This window comes from Scophthalmus maximus, chromosome 7 (genome assembly GCF_022379125.1).
Source record: "Scophthalmus maximus strain ysfricsl-2021 chromosome 7, ASM2237912v1, whole genome shotgun sequence".
NCBI classification, from domain to species: Eukaryota; Metazoa; Chordata; class Actinopteri; order Pleuronectiformes; family Scophthalmidae; genus Scophthalmus; species Scophthalmus maximus.
This window is the reverse complement of record NC_061521.1, coordinates 863,348-887,884: the sequence shown is the minus strand read 5'-3', so window position 1 is coordinate 887,884 and position 24,537 is coordinate 863,348. Positions and strand designations below refer to the sequence as shown.

Sequence of the window (24,537 nt, the reverse complement as noted above, 5' to 3'; positions counted from 1 at the left end):
GTCCCATGTTTGAGAGGAAAGTATGCTGAATGGACGCTGTTAGTATTTACAGAAGCAGAGGGGGTTGCATACAGAAGTTTAACCCAAGAAAAAAAGTTAGAATTTCTCTAAAATGAAAAATAGAAAGCCCCACTCCACCCGGTCGAAGGCTTTCTCTGCATCAAGCGCCACTACGATTTCAGGAGTGTTCGAAGCGGGTGAGAATATGATGTTGAGCAGCCTTCTGGTTTTAAAGAATGGATGTCTCCCTAATGTGAAGCCTGTCTGGTCCAATGAAATTATTGATGACATCACACTTTGGAGGCGGAGGGCGAGGACCTTAGCCAGAATCTTACAATCTACGTTTCAAAGTGAGACTGGTCTATAGTTACCACAGGAGGTAGGATCCCTGTCTTTCTTCAGAAGCAGTGAAATAGATGCCTCATACAAGGTAGCTGGCAGTCTGCCTTCAGTAAAGGAATCATTGAACATTCTCACAAGGATGGGGCTAATAACATCGAGTATGCCTTAAAGAACTCGACTGTAAAACCGTCGGGACCATCAGATTTCCTGATTTGCATAGAATTGATTGCTTCATGCACCTCTAACAAAGAGATGGGTCTGCCCAGTTCCCTAGCGATACTTACGTCAATCTGAGGGTACGCTAACCGGTCTAAAGGATTAGGGGTTGCTGCAGTAATTGGGTTGCATTCAGAAGTATACAGTGTGGTATAGAAATCAGAAAAAGACTTATTGATAACTACTGGATCAGAAGTGTGGCTACCATCAGGTAGCTTAATTTGAGGAATCAGTCTAGAAGCACTAGTTGCGCGGGCCTGCTGTGCCAAGAGTCTCCCTGCATTATCTCCCTGCTCAAAAAAGCTTTGTTTCGATTGTCGCAGCTGTCTCTCCACTACGCATGTCATTAACAGGTCATGTTCCGAATGTAGCACTAGAGGGTGGGGGATGGAGAGGTGGAGTAGGTTCCATTGAGTTTTAGAAGTTCCTCTGCAATTTCCACCAGCCTAGCCCGTGCAGCCCTTCTCATTTGGGAGATATAAGATATCACCTGTCACTGGATAGTAGCTTTAAGCGCTTCCCACAGAATGCTACTGCTGATATCAGGGGTGTCGTTAAACTCTATGTAAGAACGGATTTGAGTTGCAACAAAATCTTTAAATGTATTATCCGACAGCAAGTGCGAACTGAATCTCCATAGTAAACGTGGAATTGTATCCCATGGAAAACTAATGCCAACTGTGGTAGGAGCATGGTCAGAGGTGGTTATTGGGTGATATTCACATACATTCACGCAGTCTAAGAGATTGTTATCAAGTAAGAAGAAATCAATTCGGGAGAATGTGTGGTGTACATGGGAAAAAAATGAGAAAGCTCTACCATGGGGGTTTTTAAACCTCCAGGGATCAGAAATTCCCAACTGCGATGCGTACGTTTTTACTATGTTCGCTGATTTGGATAGTGTGATTTGTGTAGGGGAAGATCTGTCGAGAGTCACATCCTGCACCAGATTGGTGCCCCACCCATGATAATGCGGTGACTGTCGGCATTTGGAATTTTTTGCAAAGAGCCTCTTAAAAAACTGCTCATCGTCCCAGGTCGGCGCATATACCGAAACTGAGACCACTGGTATATTCTGAAGCGTGCCCGAAACTATGACCGTCAGTATCTAGAATTACATTTGTTGGCTCAAATAGGACCCTTTTATGAATGATGATAGCTGCCCCTCTAACTTTTTCTGCAAATTTTGAATGGAATAAAGCTCATCCACGCCCTCTTAATACTGGGGTGTCAGATGTTTTGAGATGTGTTTCTTGCAGAAACGTCACATCCCTTTTAAGGTGCTGTAACTGTGTCAAGACCTTAGCAATTCTAATCACGTTGTTCATGCCCTTAGTATTCCAGGAAATTAGACGCACTCCATTAACCATCTTCACAGCATTAGCCACAGGGACAATAATAACAAGTTAGATTGACACTGCATGACCTAAGGTATTCTGTTTTGTAATTGAGGGAGAGAGAGAGTGGGGAGGATGAGTAAAAAAAATGAATTAGAACGATTAGGTTGTATTGATGTAGGCTACTGATGATATATCAGTTTATGCAAAATGTCAGGCTTCAATAGAACCCTTTGACTAAATGAGTAACAGAAGGCAAGAATACTTCTGATAACCCAGCGGTGGTGAGAGATGAAAAAGAGAATTTAAAATAAAGCTGTAAAAAAAATATATAATAACTGCAATCTGCATGTAGACAAGCTTCCTGAATTTAAAACCAGAGCGGATTAAAGATAATCTGAATTCTCATAGTGTAAATGGGAACAGAGAAAGATGAAAAAGAGGGAATTCAAAAATATCAGCAAACACCGGATCTCAAATCAACGTGCTGGTAATGTGTTAAAATGTCCGGCTTGTAAATTTTGTTCAAAACTCTGGAAAGTCAAAATACCAGCAATCCGTCAGTACCGTAACTACTAATGACACGGTCTCGAAATTAACTCCAGGCCCATCCAGGGCTGGTAAAAACACAGCTATACAGTTGGCATCACATCAACTCACGGTTATCCAGTTAGCATAACAGTGGCTCATCCGCGGTGGGATTAATAGCCGCCCACGGTCGTCAGGTCTCTTCCATGCGGATGGATGTTATGAAGCCTTTAGCCTCAGAGACTGAAGAGAGTCTCTTCCTACCTCCATCCTTCATCACGATGACAAGCCTGGCAGGGAATAGCAATGCAGGTTTGAAGCCCAGGTTGTAAAGCTCTGACATCACCTCCCGGTATTTCTGGCGTTGTTCTACCACCTACGGCGTGTAATACTCGTAAATGGAGATGGGGGAGCCTCTGTACTGTAGCTTGCCTCTCCTTGCTCGGGCCTCGCGTATGATCCTCTCCTTTACCTGGTACCTGTGCAGCCTGATAATGACGGGCCGTGCTCTCTGCCCCTGCTTCGGTTTCTCGGATAGCGTCGGAGAGCTCTGTCGCATTCTGGCGGTTATTCCAAGACGCCTTCGCCGAAAAATTCCATGAGCAGCTCTGCAAAGAAGGCTGTGGGCCGCGGCCCCTCCACTGACTCGGGTACGCTGACCACTCTGATATTGTTTCGCCGACTCAGGGACTCAAGGTCGCTAACTTTAGCTAACAGCTTAGCGTTGTTCTCCGCTAGTGTAGCACAGGATGCCTCCAATGTCAGCAGGTGCTCGTCTTGTGAATTAGCATTTACCTCAAAAGAGCTTATTTTCTAAGCGTGGTCTGACACTGTGGTGTGGATGTGGTCCAGCTTTGCTTCAAGTGTTGAAATGGAAGCTTTAAAATCAGCGGAGAGGGCATGGCAATGTTCTTCCAAAAGGTTAGCAATGGCCGCCATGCTAAACTCGTCACTTGCCTTGTGTGCGGGACTGACGTTAGCACCCTGGACATATTTTAGTGGTGTCTCCGTCAAAAGAGACGAATACTACCATTTGTTGTGACTCTTGGGGTCTTGAAACGTGAAATTGTCAATAGTTGCGGGAGCGAGACTCGACGCGTCTACTCCATCTCAGCCAAACCGGAAGACCCCTAACTTTTAATGTAAAGTTGTAGTTTGTGTAACCCATTACTGCAGCTGGATCCTCCGAGAACTCCCCCCCACACACACAGCACCCCCAGCGATCTCCGTTGGCCATGTTGATCAGCGAGACCCGTCTGCTTAACCTCTTTATCCGGGGAGTGCAGCAGAATCAGGCCACTTATGGGGTCCCTGTCATAAATTCCGTATATAATGACAACTAAATGTTGTAGTTACTTCAAGTGTTTCCTAACTCATGAAATCTGGAACAACAACAACCACAGCCGCACCAGCAGCAGCAGCAGCAGCAGACATACTCTGTACGTCCAGCCCAATCAACCTGTTATCCCCCTACCAAGACGAGGTTCCAGAGGTCTCAGGCTTAAACCAAAAGCAGGACGTGCCTATTGTTACAGAGGTGGATCAACAGAGGCCCAGAGGCACCGTGTCGGTGGTTTTCGTGTTTCCACAACCAGCAGACCAGGCATCCATCGGCCCTAACCCTCCGTCACCTACCGCTGCCCCAGCCCTCCCCTCATCACCAGCACCCGTCTCTGGAGAGACAGCAAGTGGCCGCGAAGTAGAGGATTTATCTCACCATTCAGCGGTCGAGGTTTCATCTGTCAAGATGTCAAGAGTTGAAGAGCTCCGAGGGTTCGACGCAGACGCAAAATTGATCTGAGTAAGTTCATAGTTTTACTCTTTAATTTATGGTCGAAAAACTACATAGAAGTCATACTAAAAAACTTAGAGAGTAAACAGGATGTCATTCCTTCTTAAAAAGGGGTCCAACGTGCAACCTGTGTATTGGAAACTTACAAAGTAAACAGGATGTTGTTCCTTCATAAAAGGGTCGGACATGCAACCCTATGTACGTAACGGTTCCTCTTTTTACGAGGTCCCAAACATTTCTCTCAACAAACTGTTGTGGACACAACTAGGGTATGAAAAGCTTATTTTTTATCTCTCTCTTTTTATGCAAGAGAAAGCTCACAGCACAGGGGAAACTGCTTTCGTAACTGCGTTTATATCGCAGAGAGGGAGCTTCTCAATCCGCAAAGACACGAAGAGGTGCAACTTCTCAATCAGCAGAGACACGAAGAGGTGCAACTTCTCAATCAGCAGAGACACGAAGAGGTGCTGATTCAGCATCAAGGGTTGTACGAAGTGACCGCCTCTTTACTGCGTTTCATGCAGCGTGTGCAAAACAGGAATAGTTGATGTACAGGGGTTCTGTAAAGGAAGTGTTGTGTGATTGTAACCTTTTTTCTGGTTTGATTGTTTTTGTTATTCTTTTATGCTGTGTACAATTGTTTTTCCACATGTGCTAATACAATGGACCTAAACATACCTGACCTTTGTGACCCATTTTTCGCCATCAATCGTGCAATGCACAGATCGAAGCAGATCAACATGAGCAACCAGATAACCCCCAGTAACGAACCCATAAATGCAAATAACCTCGTCAATGTACAGCCTCTAGATATCTAAATAATCTACAGAATCAACAAGGTGCGGGAAACCTTGATCCTCAACCCCCAGACTCTGCTACTGTAAATGATCAGGAAACAGCGCAGCCCAGCTGCTCTACTCCTAATGCAGCTGATGCAACTCATCAGGAGCCGTCAACAACTAGATGTGAGAGATTTAATAACGTTGAAATTATTCAGCCTCTCGACATTGTTAGGTTTGAAGAGGAGCTTGATTTTGCAGAGTATTATTCTAGGGTGATGGGTATGTTGGAGACTGCTGCCGAAAGAGCCTTTCAACAGACAGGTCGACAAGACCTTGTGCAATTTGAGCTGAGCGGTGCTGAGCGATGACGCCTCTGTCATCTTCGGAGGGGAGGAGGGTGACTGCGCTTTGCTCTATACTTTTATCGACCGCATCGTGCAATCAAACATGACCGTTAGCATTGACAGTAATCTGCATGTAGTAGCGGAAATCATAAAATACCCTCATAGTGCCGGTAAAAGACTTTTAGCAGAAACATTAGACAGCGAAATGTTTAACAGTCTGTGTTTTGCTATAAATTTAGCTCATCTACTCAACCCTAACATCACAGACAATGAAGCGCTAATGATTGGTAAAAGCACGCAAAAAAGCGCGGGAATGAGCGATGACACGGCTGTAACTCTGAGTGACACACCGAAATTTGAAGCCCAACTCAACTGTAAAATTGTTGAGTTATTCAGGACCGAAGCTAAACGCACTCTTTTTCTAAATTTGTAACTGACAGCCCTAGGAAAGAAAAAACTCTGTCCATGTTTCTGCATGAAAACCACTATTCCGGCATCATCAGCTCAAAAGCCTTTCTTGGCTGTAAAAACTTGTGTAATTTTTGTTATGAGGGGTATAACAATCCGTCAACTCACAGATGTCCGGGTCATTGTAGCATATGTTTACACCCGAGTTGCACCTATCATTCGATACTTTCCTTAGTCTGTCTTGACTGTAATAGAATGTGTCGCTCACCTTTGTGTTTTAACAACCATAAAGACCAAAAGACAGCAGACCCCTGATTCAGAAACAAAAATGTTTTGGAGAAATGTTTTTTCTCAAGTGCCTGAAAATATTGTGTGGATATGTATATCGTTTCAATCTCTGTACGTTGGGCTGCAGAAAAAGAATAAAAAGATTAAATTTGTGGAAGGACTGCCTGATTCTTTTGAGGACTAAAACCTGTTTCCCTCTGATCAGAAACACTTGATTATCCTGGACGATCTCATTTTTCAAGGCTCTGAACATCCTGAAGTGGTCAGAATTTTTACTCAGTACAGACACCACAGGAATATGAGTGTCATGATGCTCACTCAAAAACATTTCCATAAAGGAAAACACAGTTGCACCATCAGTTTAAACAGCAACTGCCTGATCTTGTTTAAAAATCCTCAAGACAGATTACAGGTAAATATATTATCGCAACAAATTTTTCCTTTGCAGAAAAGTTTTTTCTCTGAAAGTATTGAAGACAGCATAAGAGACCCTCACGGGTATTTATTAATCGACTTGACGCCAAAGTGTCCAGAACGATATAGACTGAGGACGGGTTTATTACCCAGCCAGTGGCCCGTCGTCTATCTTCCCCGATCAAGATCCTGTTAATTCAATCATTATGTCTGCTCGTATAAAAAGGAACGCTCCTTTACTGCGGGCGTTGTACCACGCCACACCTTGGAGACGTAAAGATATTCTCAACAGTTGCTCCATCGACTTTATTCAGTCTCTGTGTGAACTCTGAACGTTTTAAACGGTAATATTCCTCTGTCTTCTGCGCAATACAACAAGCTTAAAAAGCAAAAAATGACGCTCAGACTGCTGGCTAAAACGCAAACGCAGTGCTCTGATGAAACAATCTGGGGGATTAATTTTGCCTCTGCTCGGAGCAGTCGTCCCCAATCGTCGGTCAGCTTATAGTAGGCCTTGTTAATAAAAACGAAAGAATGTCTCAGAGGTCGAGCCAAAAGATGTCTCAGCAGATGAGCTGCATGAGTCAAACCGTCTTGGTGGGTGAGACGCCGTCTGTGACACGCACGGCTGAAAATGATTTGGATGTGCAAATGAGGACTATACTAAACAAAGCGGGTCAGGAAAAAATTTAAAAATACCATGCCTTGCTACAGAGATTTCTGGCATTAAACAGACAAGGGGATGAGTTGAAGGTTTCTCCTGAAGGGGGCAGTGGAGGAGGAGGAGGAGGAGCGTCTATGCATCGGATGGAGAACGTAGAGGACAAGGGGGAGCAGGAGGAAATGAGAAAAGCTGCTGATGAAATGCTCCAGGATGTATTACTAAACTTGCCTCAGCGCAATCATAAAAATGTTCAGTATATCATGAATAAATTGTTTAAAAGAGAGAATGGTTGGACTTCGACGGGAGAGTTTATTTATCACGGAACAACAATCAAAGGCTCTCACATGATTGACTAGTTTAAGAATTTAGCGGATCCATTTAATAAAAAATCCCCAGCCACGCAGCCCAAAGGTTGGGAACAATTTTTAAATTCACTATCAACACTCAACATTCCTCTGTCAACGGTGCCAAACCCTTGTGCACGCAAACAATATAGCCGTCTTAAACTTCGGGTATAGTGAAGGAGGAAAAAGTCACGCTGGTGATAGTTGTTTTATCCTCACGTTTCTTGGTAATGGAGTGAAATCATAATATTAAATAAAAAAAGAAAGTAAGCCATGACTTTGATTAAGTTTATTTATTATTTCACACACTACGTTCACATTCTATGACAATCTTTAAACATTTCCAGCGAACATAGGCTGTCTGAAACAATCGGTTTTATATTTCCTCGAAAAGCAATGTTGATATTTTTTCACAAATTGAAACACCGCCTCATCATTTCTGGTCACATCATTATGATACATAGATAGCACATTCTCATAAGATAAGCCGCTGGCTCAATGACACAAGTAATAAACACAACGCTGTCCGCATACCGTATCACAGGACATCTTGAAGCTGTTTTTTTTGGTAATATATATATTTTTGAACGTTTCTCTAAAAATTGTAATATAGTTTTAGGGTAGTGTTTCAAATCTGGAGGAAAACCAAACGAGTCAAAAAAGGTGGCGCTTAAGTCACATTCCAAACTGAGGGCCACCCAATGTTCCCCGGCTGGTGAGAGGGGTGTGTGTTGACGATCATAAAAGTGGGTCGTCTGAAGCATTGCGTCAGCGACTGGAGCTGATCCGAGGCCCACACTACGCCAAACTTGTCACCCAGTAAACGTCTCAAAATACTGTCCAACTGATGGTTGTTCACTTTAGATCAAATCAGTAATAATCCACCAACACTCTGCATTTAGAATCAATGTCCAAAATTGAGTCGTAACAAGTGTAAAGAATCAGAGTGGTTGTATGAGGCAGCGGTGCCCTGAATCAATCTCCAGTCTCACACTGCCATTGGAAATTGGGGATAAGGCATCAGAATCTTCTCCAGCGTTTAAATTAAAAACAAACAGGGAATACCCCTGCTCAGAGAGTCTTCCTGTAGACGTAAACATGTTATAAAACTCTCGGACTGAGATGCTGTGGTTAAACTTGGGCTGAAACGCTTTTGTTGGGATCTGACGACTAACCTGGCATAAAGCCATGTATTCAACGTCGTTATGAATAAAGTTAAACTGAGACAAATCTCTTCTTCCCGTAAACGCTTTGTGATTGACCATAGCAATAACTACATACTTTGGCATGGTACCTAGGAAGAGATTCTCTTGATTGCATATTCAGGAATTTTCAGGGATGGAGTATGTTTTAACGTTTACTCGAGATAGAGGATAAAGAGCATTGCACTTTTGCAACGCAGCCGCATGTCCTAAGTGTACAGCGGGTGAGACTGTGGTCTTCTTGAGAAACAGAGATGCTCCCAGTATTTTTAAGTTGTAATTTGGCATCATTGGCTCTGTTCAGTTTAATTCGCAAATCTACAGAATTCAGGAGAAGCCTCTCGCTGAAGAAAATGTCTGCGTGCAGGGGTCCCAGCAGGTGAAGCGAGATCTGCGCTCAAATCCTCTGTTGGGAGCCTTATGAATTACTACAGAGTCTACAGAACCAGCCGTGTCTTTGTAAAAAATCCCTGCGCTGAATTGGGTTTTTAACGACTGCTCTTTAAAGTTGAGCAGCGTCTCGATCATGGATCAACATCGCATTGGCTAAAGTTTGTATTGAGAAGATAATTGATAAGAGCCACTGGGGTATCGGCTGCCAGGTGTGAACCGTCACCGTTGGTAATTTTTACTCTGAGGTGCAGCAAGTGTTGTTTAAATCCAAATATTTATCCCCATCTCCGGGAATAAAATATTCAATCGGTCCGCAATCAGTTATTGCGGACCTGGGTAAAACTTCTCTAAACAGTTTTGCTTGGATAGATAACTGCGTCATTGGAGCTGAAAATAAATCCAGCTCAGCCATGCTGCATTCTGAAGATTTATGATGTAAAAGAGCCATGCTTCAAAAAAAAAAACTTAAAAGATGTCTTCCTTCCTTCCTTTAACTCGGTTTCTGGTGACTGATTTTTTTCTTATCAGTGCAACGACGTTTATTACCCCCCTCTGATACACGTTGGCCAGGAGGTCTCTTTATTGCTCTCCTGGCTAGAACCATTATACCTCCGGCACCCTCTTGGTTGTTGTTGCCCCTGGTAATTTTACCCGCTTATTACATCTAATGCAATGTTTTTAGCAGCAGATTTAAGATGAGGCTTAGCGACTGCAAACCCTCTTTTGACAAAAGGGGATACAAATCTGAATAGTTTCGCAAATATAGACCCTATACCTCTCCCGTACATGACGGGCGAGCCATAAAAACCGGGGAGAGACCCTCCAACCTGGTTCTCATAGTAGCTCACATAACGATAAGGGTCCTGATGCATCATCTTGTCTGCACCGGTCTAAAATGCAGCTGTACGTTACACTTGCCATATGTAAAGTGTACAGGTTGGTTTTGATCCGTTTTAATCTCTATATGTATGTTTTCAATGTGTTTCTTCGCAACTGGTAGGCTGACTGAGTGCTAATATCGCCAAACTTCCCTTGTATAGGCATGGTTCTCAGGAGAGGAGCATACGCGTCTCCTACCAACTGATGGTGTACTATGTCGCTGTAACAGTAGAGCTGATAATGTCCGGCCTTATATCGTTCCAATAGTCTAGATGAATCTCACCTAGACTGGAAAAATAGTTTAATTACATATAAGAAAGCCCTCCGAAATGCCAGAACCAATTATTTTTCTTCACTAATAGAGGAAAATAAAAACAACCCCAGTTTCCTCTTCAGCACTGTAGCCAGGCTGACAGAGAGTAAAAGCTCTACTGAACAGTCTATTCCTCCAACTCTAAGTAGCAATGATTTCATGAGTTTCTTTACTAATAAGATTATTACCATCAGAGAAAAAATTTACCAGCTTCTTCCCACTAATGGCACAGACACACTGTCCAGTACTGTAGGTTCTGAACCAATAGTATCGCCTAATTTATATTTAGAATGCTTCTCCCCTATAGATCTGGCTGAGCTGACTTCACTTGTCACTTCATTCAAGTCATCAACCTGTCTTTTAGATCCTATTCCATCAAGGCTATTTAAGGATGTATTACCTTTAATTAATAATTCCATATTAGATCAGATCAATTTATCTATATTGACAGGCTATGTACCAAAGGCCTTTAAGGTGGCAGTAGTTAAACCTCTGCTCAAAAAACCGACTCTGGACCCAGATATCTTAGCTAACTATAGACCCATATCAAACCTCCCCTTTATCTCTAAAATCCTTGAAAAAACTGTTGCTAACCAGTTTTGTGACTATTTACACAGGAATAGTCTGCTTGAAGACTTTCAGTCAGGTTTTAGAAAACATCATAGTACAGAAACAGCACTACTGAAGGTTACCAACGACCTTCTCATGGCCTCAGACAGTGGATATGTTTCTATTCTCGTCCTTTTAGATCTTAGTGCTGCATTTGATACCATCGATCACAAAATTCTGTTACAGAGACTAGAACACATTGGGATTAAAGGAACAGCACTAGAATGGTTTAAGTCCTACTTATCTGATAGATTTCAGTTTGTTAACGTTAATAACAAATCTTCCATTCATACAAAAGTGAGACATGGAGTACCACAAGGTTCTGTACTGGGACCGATACTTTTCACTCTATATATGCTTCCTTTAGGCAATATTATAAGAAAACGCCACATCAATTTCCATTGCTACGCTGATGATACCCAGCTGTATTTATCTATAAAGCCAGATGAAACTAATCAGGTAGACAAACTTCTGGATAGTCTTAAAGACATAAAGGCCTGGATGACTTATAATTTTTTACTTCTAAATTCAGAAAAAACTGATGTCATTATACTCGGCCCTAAACACCTCAGAGAAACATTATCTGATCATATAGTTACCTTGGATGGCATTACCTTGGCCTCCAGCTCTACTGTGAGAAACCTTGGAGTTACCTTTGACCAGGACATGTCCTTTGACTCACACATAAAACAAGTCTCTAGGACAGCCTTCTTTCACCTGCGCAATATCAAGAACATTAGAAACATCCTATCTCAAAAGGATGCTGAAAAGCGAGTCCATGCATTTGTTACTTCTAGACTGGACTACTGTAATTCATTACTGCTAGGATGCCCCAACAAGTCTGTGAAAAGCCTCATGTTAATCCAAAATGCAGCAGCACGAGTTCTGACAGGAACTAGAAAAAGAGATCATATTTCTCCAGTGTTAGAATCTCTGCATTGGCTTCCTGTAAAATTCAGAATAGAACTCAAAATACTGCTCCTAACCTACAAAGCCCTTTATAATCAAGCTCCATCATATCTTACAGAGCTCCTAGTTTCATATTATCCCAATAGATCACTTCGCTCTGTAAATGCAGGATTACTTGTGGTTCCCAGAGTCTGTAAAACTAGAATGGGAGGCAGAGCCTTCAGCCACCAGGCTCCTCGCCTCTCGTACCAGCTCCCAGTTTGTGTCAGGGAGGCAGATACCCTCTCTACATTTAAAGTTAAACTTAAAACCTTCCTTTTTGATAAAGCTTATAGTTAGAACTGCTCAGGTGTTTAATAAACCATTTCTTTATTATGCTGTTATAGGCCTAGACTGCTGGGGGAACTTATATCATGAGCATCTTTCTCCCTCTCCCGTTCTCTCCTTCTCCCTCTTTCTCTCCCTTTATATCTCTCTCCTTCTCCCACCTTTTTCAATCTCTCTCTCTCTCTGCCCCCATGTATCTACATTACATGTCACTAACTCTGTTTTCTCTCTCCCCTAGTAGATCTGACCCCAGAGCTGCAGGATCCAAACCCGTCATTATTATTATTACTATCATTATTATTAATAACATCATTGTATTTATAAGTATCAGTTTTCAATAATTATAAGTATCAGTCTGGTAGAAATTAAAGCAACTGTTATACTACCCCCCCATCCCCCGATATATTTACAGTACATGTCACTAACCCTGTTTGTGTTTTCTATCTCTCCTAGTGTATCTCTGACCCCAGAGCTGCAGGACCCAAACCCGTCATTATTATTGCTATTATTAATATTAATATTAATATCATCACTAATAATAACAACAACATAATTGTATTTTTTAATTATAAGTATCAGTCTGGTAGAGATTACAGCGGCGGTTGTACAACTGTCCTCTCTCTCTCTTCTCTCCTACTGTCTCGCCTCCCACCCTCTTTCTGCCCACCTCTCCTCTCTTCCTCCTCTCTCTCCTCACCCCAACCGGTCGAGACAGATGACCGCCCACAACTGAGTCTGGTTCTGTCAGAGATTTCTTCCTGTTAAAAGGGAGTTTTTTCTCTCCACCGTCACCAAGTGCTTTGCTCATTGTGGGATTTGTTGGGTTTTCCCTGTAATATTATAATATTGACCTCACTATGTAAAGTGCCTTGAGACAATGTATGTTGTGATATGGCGCTATACAAATAAAATTGAATTGAATTGAATATCGGCGGGGTATTTCCTTAATCGAAAACCATTAAAGCGGTTTCATACCCAGCATGTAGGCCAAAGGCTGAAAGAATCGCAATTTGCAATTGCTGTTCGCCGCATAATTGAATGTCTGCTCCTATTTCCCCTTAATTGGAGTCCAACTCCTCCTGAAGCTCATAAGTCATCGTAGTAGCCGCCTCTAATTTTTTTACGATGTTTTTCACCGTAATTGCGTCTCCATTCAAAATACGCATCATCCTCGGGAGGTTTAATCTCCGTCAAAGCGACTTCCCACAGCCCTGCCAAATCAATATGCTGAGCCAGATCCGTCTGATAATTAGAACTGGTATTATTTTTGAAGGCAAATTGACGTAAAACCCCTCTCCCTGATCCATGGCTCTATGATGCTGAAATTACACTCTGCGGGTTTTATACATTCAGCAGATCATCGGCCATGACCCGAGAATTAAACTTTTCTGGCCAATTACACAATTTCACTAATTTCTGTTTCTCCCCTCTGACGACGCGCTCATCCAGCACACGCTCCAGCGCATAAATCTTATCAGGAGCCACATTTACTTTTTGCAACTCTGCTTCATAAAATGTAACATTAATAGGCTCTCTGTCATAAAATCTTTCAGTCTGTAGACTGGGGGGAGACACGGCACACATTCATACACATTAAACACCTTTTCGGTGAAGCTCTGTTCGTATTTCTCATCAAACACACCCCTCACTTTGGAGATTCGTACAACATCTCCTTGCTTGAAATTCATCTTTAACTTTTCGCTGTAATGTACAGGGATGGCTCCGTACAGGATTTAAAAAACTGTGAGGGTGTTTTCAACTGTCACCTGCATAGGTACCATTTTTATACTTTTATGATAGCTGTGATTATATCCTTGAACCAAGTCCTGCAAAACATCCAGGTACCTGCAGGTGTTTTAGCCGTAAAATACCTCCACATTCTAGTTTTTAACGTACGGTTAACTCTTTTAACCACGGAGGCTTTCAGATCACTGGCTGGAGCAAAATGAATAATTCCTCTTTTCTTTAACATGTTCTGAAAAGTCTTTACCAGCATCCGTTTGTAACTTGTCAGGAGTCTCGCTGTCTTTATAAATTGAGTCAAACACTCTGGTCACTTCAGTCCCTGTTTTTTTCTTTAAAGACCTCACATAAGCCTTTTTTGGTAAATACATCGATGACGGTTAATAAATAATTAAATCCGTCATTATACAATACAATTACAATAGAATATTTGCTCACCTGTGCCTCACATTTCCTGTAGAAGTTTGGCATTTTAAAGCAAGTTTTGCAAGTAATGGGCATTTTCCCCAAAACACTCATTTGTGCAGTGCTGTCACTCATTGGTCAGCGTTGATTTGAAGACGTAACCGTTTAAGCCTGGGGTGTTTTATATCAGAGATAACTCGGTTGCTAGTTAGCAAGTTGTGATTGAGTTTGGGAGGAAGTGCTCCCGCAAAAGGTGACTCTAGGCTTCTCGAGTTACAGTGTTAGAGAGTATGTACCAAAACCAATGAGGTCTTACAACTGTCAAAGGTTTAGTCATACAGCCAAGACATGTAAGGACAGGACAAGATGTGCCAGATGTCAATCAGGTGCAACCAAGATGTTGTAACTGTGGTGGAAGTCACAGTGTGGCTTATGGGGGATGTGAGGTAATGAAAAGAGAAATGCAAATACAGCAGGTTAGAGTTCAGAGTAAGCTAACGTATTCAGAGGCAGTGAAGATGGTGAGTCAGGGAGGAGGAATGGACGACAGAAGAAGAGCAGTAAAACAACCAAAAACAGAACCAGTTCAGACAAATGAGGGGAAAGAAAAAGTCGACCTAAAGAAGCGAGTCATTTTCATTGCAGGGGTAGTGAACGCTACAATGGGAGTTAAATCAAAAACAGAGAGAATTCAAATAAGAATTTAAATCAGCAAGCCAAGAACTGTGGGGGGTTGGTTAGTAGTAATATAGTCCTATTGCTACAATGGAATGCTAGAAGTTTGTTGGCCAATGGACAGGTATGTGGATGATTTATCAAGTAAACCAGATGTAATTTGTGTGCAGGAAACATGGTTGAAACCAAATTTAGATTTTAGAATAGTCGGGTATGTCTCTGTTAGGTGTGATAGGGGGGACGGAGTAGGAGGAGGATGTGCAACATTTATTAGGGAAGATATTTCATTTAGAGAGGTGAGTATAGGAAATGATCAACAATATATAACAGTAGATATATGGATAAGAGAGGTAGAGTTTGTAATTTGAAATAATTATAATCCTTGCTGGAAACTAGATTTCAATAGGTTAATACCAATTAAAGGGATGAATGGGAATAGGGTGATGGTATGTGTGGATTTTACTGCCCATAGCACTCATTGCCGCTCATTCAACATAATGTATATAATTAATTAGTGTCCTTACACTTGGCTGTCCTTCACTTCAAACAAGTTTTCACAGAAGCTTGCAAAACAATAAATAATCCAATAAACATGAATGACACACAAGCACAGTCAAAAACTGTTTCCCTCTTCTCATCAATAGCACCTGTCATTGCTGGCATGAATTTAGATAGCATACCGCCCGCTCTTTCTTTTCTCCCTTGTCCAACTTTGACGTTCTTGGAACAATGGGAGATACTGAGCAACCCATCTTTTCCAGAAGAGATCTGGGATATACTGAACTTGTTACCATCGTCTTTTGTACTGTATATGAATCTCAATTCTCAACATGTCCTGGTGTCAGAATTGGTTTCCCTTTCATTAAAAGCAAGTGATTTGGGGTCAGTGCCTCTAGGTCATTTGGATCTTCAGACAGTGTTGTGATAGGTCAATCTTACAGCATTGATCCACTTCACAGAGCATGGTCTGAATCATCCAACTTTGTTGAATAAGGACTGATAAAAAGTTTTACTAATCATCCGTATGATGTGCTCCCAAGCACCACCATTATGTGATCCAGCAGGTGGGTTAAAACTCCACTTAATTCCCTTTTGTGACAGCTTCTCTCAGCTCTCTTTCTGCTCCCACAAAGTTGGTGCCGTTGTCTGATCTAATATGACAAAACCTCTCCTCTCTGACAGATGAATCTATGCAACACATGCATGAATTTGTGTCAAGAGAGTAGGCTACTTCTAGGTGAATGGCCGTACTTGCCATACAAGTGAAAATGACTCCATAACGTTTCAAGATGCTTCGCCCTCTTTTCACATCAATTGGACCAAAATAATCTACACCAACATTGGTGAATGGGGGGAGATCAGGGATAACTGTCTCTGTGGGCAACTCTGCCATCTTTTGCTCACCGGTCTTTCCTCTGTAGCATCTGCAGAACTTGCACTTTCCAATGACTTTACTCACTGCAGCATTGGCACTTGTGATCCAGTATTTTCTCCTTACAGTGGATAGAACATGGTTTCTTCCCCCATGGCCAAGCTGTTCATGAAAATACAGAAGTATCATGTTTGGGATGTGTTGGTCTTTAGACAATATAAGAGGGTGTTTTATATCCTCAGGCATTGCTGCCTTATTTAGTTGTCCCCAACTCTTACCAGTCCATTTTCTAGAATTGGATCCAGTTTATAGATTGTGCTGCCCCTTTTTACCAGAAGTTAATACGTTGATTTCATTTGGGAACCTCTCTCATTGGCAAAACAAAATTATAGAGGTCTCAGCCTCAGAGAGATCCTCCAGTGACAACTTCTGACTTCCAAGTGAAGCTTTAAGGCCTTGCATTTCTTTATTCATTCCCAATAATGGCAATCCACCACCCTTAGTACTTCCAAGCTGCAACTGTTTTTGTTTTTTTTTACTCAGTTTCAGCAGAATTTCTTTCAGTTTGAGGATCCACGCAACTGTAACCTTTAATTTTTGCCAATCAGAAATATAGGTGATCAGTTGATAGGTTGTATTCATGGTGTCAACAATGTTTGTGTTTATTAATATGTTTCGATTAAACTCTAAATCATCTGTTGGCCACCTTTCCTCAGGTTCCCACAGAAACTTTGGGCATTCAATCCATCTATCACCGACCCATTTTTGTGTGACCTTTTCAATGGAAGATCTGATTGGAGCATCTTCGACCTTAACAGCGACAACAGCAGCTGTGAGTTCCAGGTGAGGTATGGTAATGGGCTTCAGTGGAGCCACTCAAGAAAGCAACATGAACCATTTTTCAGCGTTCTGCATTCTGAGGTAGGTATCTTTCCCATATCTAATCTTGCTAGCATCAGAGAAAGGATGCAATTGGGCATTTTTTTCCAAACTCTATTGGCTTGATACATCTGCTGACCTTGAAATCTGCCATTTTTTCAACATCTGTCAGCCACTTTATCCATTCTTGCTGGAATGTCTGAGGTATTGGGTCATCCCAATCATACCCTTTCCTTGGTTCAATTCCTTCAACAACAGTTTAACTGGGTGTATGAAAGGTGCTATGGATCCCAATGGATCGTTGGGGTGAACACATCAGGAAGAAATTTCATTTATTGTGACCAATGGAGCGAAGATGTATTTTTGCTCTTCGTCCTTCAATGTTCAACCTTTCAGCCAATTTTGGAGAACAGAAGGTACCTGTGATTCCTGGAACCAAAAAGGCATATGTCTTGATCACTTTATTTCCTTTTATACTTTTCACTTGTACAGGCAACATGGGAAGAAAGCCATTGTCAAAGCCATTGTTGTGTCTGTATGACCACAAGTTGAAGTAGTTATGCAGCTCTCAGATCCTCTCTTTGGCAATTCAGTATTTCCATGGATAACCCTTTTTTCTATTTCCAAAAGGCTGGGATGATTTTGGTTGCAATATTCGCAAGTGATGCGCCTGTCGCAGTTCTGCTAAAGTGCCCTATGACCAAGCAACCAAAACAAAGACCTTTTTCCTTTAAAAAGGTTAGCTTTTCCCTGTGCTTCTGTCTTCCCAGCTGTGGACACTGCTCCAATGCTTGACCACATGTACAATATATGCAGGAAAGAGGGCTTGCTTTTGTGCAGGAGTTCTGCTAGAATTTCCTTCTGAGCCTTATTAATGTGAGGATCTGCTTTTAATTCATCATTAATAGACACATGTGTTGCAAAACTGTTTCCTTTGAAATGTGATTTCATTTGAGACTTGTTTGTGATTCCTCCTTTGGCAACTGGGATGTCTTGTACGTCACCAAAGACTGGATCAGAAGCAATTCTAACTTGTTTCTCAATGAATTAAACAATATCACTAAAACAAGCTCTCTGATTGTCTCTGTCCAAAATGTCACATGCTTTTGCTCTCCATTTTTCTCTGAGTTTATATGTAAGTTTCTGAATCACACTTTTTCATGTTAGCTGGCATGTTTAGTTCTTCTAAGTAATGTAGTTCCTCCATAGCATTGGAACATTCACGCAGGAGTCTTTTAATGTCCTCAGACTTTACACTTGGCCATCCAATGATCCTTTCCATGTCAGCTGCTGTTACCTTTAATCCACAAAAAAAATGCTCCTTCAGCTGTTGCTTGGCCAGAACGTAACTTCTCTCTGGAATCATATGATGGCAGCTGCGAACAAGATCCCTTGGCTGCCCCCTAGTAAACTGCTCAAGAAAATACAAAGAGTCCCCTTTACTGTTAGCCTTTGCATCCATACAATGCTCAAACGTCTTCATGAATGATTTGAACTTGAGAGGAGTGTTGATATCTCATTCTGTCGTTGCAGCAAACTGTAAAGATCGCCTGATGTTTGATTATTGCTTTGAGAAGTTGTAGCGGTTTGAATGACGTTTGACCTTGTGTATCTTTCCAGAGGATCCAAAGTTGATTCGTTGAGTTTTTGCATATCTTGAGATTTGGCATCATCCTGCTTATTGTGAGCTTTGTCCTTGATGTTGTGGTGTTTAGAAGCAGTTGCTTTTCCACCAAAGATTGTGAACTGTTTTGCACTGAATGAAAAGACTTACGTTGTTGGGAAGATTTGTTCATGCTGAGGCTCGTCTTTTTTGCCACGTACAGTGAGAGGTGTAGGCATGTTTTTAGCCTCTTCCCTAAAATACGCCTCCATTCCATAAGACTTTCCAACACTGCTACTGTCGCAAGTCCGGAGTACTACGAGCCTAGCAGTAGAGGCTGCTATTTCACTGTCAGCCTCAAGTTGCTCCTTTTTTCTTCGTATTATCTCTTCCTGCTCTTCCAAAACTGCTTCTCCTTTAAAGCAGCAACACGAGCCATGAGTGCGGCTTCGTCCAGCTCTTCTTTAATGCGTGCAGATGACGAGTAATATTTACCACTTTTTGAGCTTTTTGAGTTTGACTTTTTCCTGGATGTTATTGACCTTACATTTGAAATGCTGTCATGAGGCTCAACACAAACCTCCTCTTTATAAATGTCACCATCATCATCAGTAGAGCAACTTTGAGTATTAACAGTCACTTACTCACATCAGCAATAAAATCATTAAAATTCCAAATATTTGCTTTCAAGTGAAGTGAAGTCTTATTTTTGATTTTTGATTTTATTGTAAATTCCTGCAAAATTGTTCCAGACATACAGAGGAATTGAAAAACACGTCTGTCTTGGACCCACGGTGCAATAGTACAAAACAACAAGAACAACAATAAAAAAATAAGGCAAAACCACACGGGATAGGTAGGCTTAGGAAATAATGTGCAATAGAAAAGAACTATTGTACAGTATGTGTAATATACAGGAAACCAATAAATATAATAAATTGAAAATGTGCAATATAAAGGATATGGAGTGTAAATAAAAGAGGTGTAATTCACACAAATCTCATAAAGATCAACACAAAACCTATAAATGAACCTTAAAATAGGACAATAAAATGTGGATTATTAAATATTAGGTCAATCCCATCTAAATCTTTGTTAGTGAATGATCTGATAACTGATCATCACATTGATTTATTCTGTATGACTGAAACCTGGCTACAGCCAGAAAAATATGTTAGTTTAAATGAATCAACACCTCCCTTTCATAATAATACTCATATTCCTCGAACCACAGGCCGAGGAGGAGTAACATAGCACAGGAGTAGCTTAGCACAGATAAAGTTATTATAGTGGGTGATTTCAACATTCATGTGGATGTTGCCAACTACAGTCTTAGTTCTGCCTTTAATTCGCTCATAGATTCAATTGGTTTTACTCAACATGTAAACAAACCCACTCACTGTTTTAATCACACCCTCAACCTCGTTTTTGAACTATGGCATAGACATTGACAATCTAATAGTATTTCCTCAAAACCCTCTGTCCAATCACTACTTAGTTACATTTGAATTCTCCATTATTAACTTTACTGAATTTGGAGAAAAGTTCTATCAAGTCAAGTCAAGTCAATTTTATTTCTATAGCGCATTTACAGACGGCTGAGCCGCACCAAAGTGCTTCACAAGAAAGTGCTTAAGTGCAATAAACAAAGAATAATACAATAGGTAAAGTAAAGCAAAAAAGAAAATTTAAAAGGTAACCAGGGAACAGCGTTACAGTAGTCCAGTTGAGATGTTATGAAGGCATGGATGACTCTCTAGATCACTCTGGGGCAGGTAGGATTTGATCTTAGCTAGGGTTCTCAGGTGGAAAAAGCTTTTCCTAACTACTGCACTGACCTGCTGCCTGAGCTTGAAGGCACTGTCAAAAATCACGCCAAGATTTCGCCGGAGATGATTTGCCAAAAACAATGATCTCTGTCTTACTCTCATTGAGGTTGAGGAAGTTTGCAACCATCCACTTTGGGTGGATGGGTGCAAACTTTAGACCGGATGGGTAGTTTGGAGATAGGCCTGAAGTTTGAGAGGATAGAGGGGTCAAGGTTTGGCTTCTTTAGTAGTGGCTGCACCACGGCATGCTTGAAGGCAGCCAGGATGCAACCAAAGGAGAGGATGATGTTGATCAAAAGTAGAAGGAAGGGGGCAACTGTGTCGAAAACTGTAGCATCCTTGAGTAGGCGGGAGGGTAGACAGTCAGAGGGGCAGTTGGAGGGCTGTAGATGTCTGACTGCATCAAAGAGGGAGGATAGGGTAATAGGATAAAAAGGCTCGAGAACAGCTAGCTGGGGGGGGGGAGTGGGGTGGCAGAGGTATCAGAAGGCCTGAGTGCTGCAATCTTTTCGATGAAGAATTTTTGAAAGCTTTCACAGAGGGCGGGTGAGGGCACAACAGGGGATTCATTATGGGGATTTATGAGATAATTTAGTGTATCGAAAAGAACTTGGGGTTTGTGACTGTTTCTGGAGACCAGGGAGGAAATGTACTTTGATTTGGCGGTTTTAACGGCTCGGTGGTAATCCGCCAAGCAACTTCGGAGGATTTGGAGGGACACGTGAAGGCGGTCCTTCTGCCACTTGCGCTCAGCCCGCCTACAGGCGCGTCTGAGGTCGCGCGTTGCATCGTTGAGCCATGGTGTTGACTGTGCTTTAGTGAGTTTGGGCTTGAAAGGGGCAACGGAATCTAGAATGACAGTGCAAGCTGATGAGAACATAGAAAGAAGCTCATCAGCAGTATACTCAGAGCTAAAGCCCAGTGACGGCCTACTCAAGGGGGAGTCATTGAAACCGGCTGAAAAATGCCCAGCAGTCGAGGAGTTAAGCATGCGCGAGACCCGTTTGGAGACACTAGGGGTACTACCTGAGCATGGGACTGACACAGTGAACAGATTTGGAGAGTGATCGGAGAAAGACATGGCACAGATTTCATTTACAGAGACAAAAACACCATAGGATAACACAAGATCTAGTGTGTGACCCTTTTCGTGCGTTGGGCCGGTGACAGCTTGCTTAAGTTTGAATGAGTCCAGGAGGTTCAAAAAGTCCTGGGTCAGAGGCTGTGACTCACAACAAACATGGACATTAAAATCACCACTTATTGTTATGTGATCATATTTTACCATAAGCCCAGATAAACGATCAGCAAAGTCATGGATGAAGTCTTTGTTGAATTTAGGTGGGCGGTACACCACAGCACACAAGACGGGGGAAGACAGAATTATTTCAAACAGTTGCAGGTCAAAGCTAGCAAAACCAGCGTGTGGAATCTGCCGACAGTGAAATAACGACTTGTAAACAGAGGGCACACCTCCACCCCTACCAGTCGCTCGGGGGGAATTAAAAAAGTAACAGTCCAGTGGAAGGAGTTCAGAGAACGGCGTGTTTTCGCCGGTAGAGACCCAGGTCTCACACAGAAACAGAAAGTCCAGCTCCCTGGAGATAAAAAAAAGTCTATAGGGCAGGGTAGTTATCAAAACTTTACTCCCACACAAATTGATGATGTTGTTGATAGTGAAGCAGCCTCACTATGTTCCAAACTTGACACTGTTGCCCCCCTGAAAAAGAAGACAGTCAAACAGAGGAGGATAGCTCCATGGTTTAACACACAGACACGTGCTTTAAAACAGACGTCACGTAGGTTAGAAAGGAAGTGGCGTTCTAATAGTCTAGATGATTCTCACCTAGACTGGAAAAATAGTTTAATCACATATAAGAAAGCCCTCCGAAATGCCAGAACCAATTATTATTCTTCACTAATAGAGGAAAATAAAAAACATCCCCAGGTTCCTCTTCAGCACTGTAGCCAGGCTGACAGAGAGTAAAAGCTCAACTGAACAGTCTATTCCTCCAACTCTAAGTAGCAATGATTTCATGAGCTTCTTTACTAATAAGATTATTACCACCAGAGAAAAAATTGACCAGCTTCTTCCCACTAATAGCACAGACACACTGTCCAGTACAGTAGCTTCTGAACCAATAGTATCGCCTAATTTATATTTAGAATGCTTCTCCCCTATAGATCTGGCTGAGCTGACTTCACTTGTCACCTCATCCAAGTCATCAACCTGTCTTTTAGATCCTATTCCATCAAGGCTATTTAAGGATGTATTACCTTTAATTAATAATTCCATATTAGATCAGATCAATTTATCTATATTGACAGGGTATGTACCAAAGGCCTTTAAGGTGGCAGTAGTTAAACCTCTGCTCAAAAAAAACGGCTCTAGACCCAGATATTTTAGCTAAATATAGACCCATATCAAACCTCCCCTTTATCTCTAAAATCCTTGAAAAAACTGTTGCTAACCAGTTATGTGACTATTTACACAGGAATAGTCTGCTTGAAGACTTTCAGTCAGGCTTTAGAAAACATCATAGTACAGAAACAGCACTACTGAACGACCTTCTCATGGCCTCAGACAGTGGACATGTTTCTATTCTCGTCCTTTTAGATCTTAGTGCTGCATTTGATACCTGTTACAGAGACTAGAACACATTGGGATTAAAGGAACAGCACTAGAATGGTTTAAGTCCTACTTATCTGATAGATTTCAGTTTGTTAACGTTAATAACAAATCTTCGATTCATACAAAAGTGAGACATGGAGTACCACAAGGTTCTGTACTGGGACCGATACTTTTCACTTTATATATGCTTCTTTTAGGCAATATTATAAGAAAACACCACATAAATTTCCATTGCTATGCTGATGATTCCCAGCTGTATTTATCTATAAAGCTAGATGAAACTAATCAGGTAGACAAACTTCAGGATTGTCTTAAAGACATAAAGGCCTGGATGACTTATAATTTTTTACTTCTGAATTCAGAAAAAACTGAGGTCATTATACTCAGCCCTAAACACCTCAGAGAAACATTATGTGATCATATATTTACTTTGGATGGCATTACCTTGGCCTCCAGCTCTACTGTGAGAAACCTTGGAGTTACCTTTGACCAGGACATGTCCTTTGACTCACACATAAAACAAGTCTCTAGGACAGCCTTCTTTCACCTGCGCAATATCAAGAATATTAGAAACATCCTATCTCAAAAGGATGCTGAAAAACGAGTCCATTTATTTGTTACTTCTAGACTGGACTAGTGTAACTCATTACTGCTAGGATGCCCCAATAAGTCTGTGAAAAGCCTCCAGTTAATCCAAAATGCAGCAGCACGAGTTCTGACAGGAACTAGAAAAAGAGATCATATTTCTCCAGTGTTAGAATCTCTTCATTGGCTTCCTGTAAAATTCAGAATAGAATTCAAAATACTGCTCCTAAACTACAAAGCCCTTAATAACCAAGCTCCATCATATCTTACAGAGCTCATAGTTTCATATTATCCCAATCGATCACTTCGCTCTGTAAATGCAGGACTACTTGTGGTTCCCAGAGTCTGTAAAAGTACAAATGGGAGGCAGAGCCTTCAGCCACCAGGCTCCTCACCTCTCGAACCAGCTCCCAGTTTGTGTCAGGGAGGCAGATACCCTCTCTACATTTAAAGTTAAACTTAAAACCTTCCTCTTTGATAAAGCTTATAGTTAGAACTGCTCAGGTGTTTAATAAACCATTTCTTTATTATGCTGTTATAGGCCTAGACTGCTGGGGGAACTTATATCATGAGCATCTTTCTCCCTCTCCCGTTCTCTCCTTCTCCCTCTCTCTCTCTCTCTTTATCTCTCTCTCCTTCTCACACTTTTTTCGATCTCTCTCTCTCTCTCTGCCTCCATGTATCTACATTACATGTCACTAACTCTGTTTTCTCTCTCTCCTA

General features: G+C 41.7%; 1 pseudogene; it reads left to right on the top strand.

Moving 5' to 3' along the window:
- The first annotated feature begins 3,021 nt into the window (after nucleotides 1-3,021).
- LOC118318156 overlaps nucleotides 3,022-24,537 on the top strand; it is a 51,847-nt pseudogene continuing 30,331 nt past the window's right edge.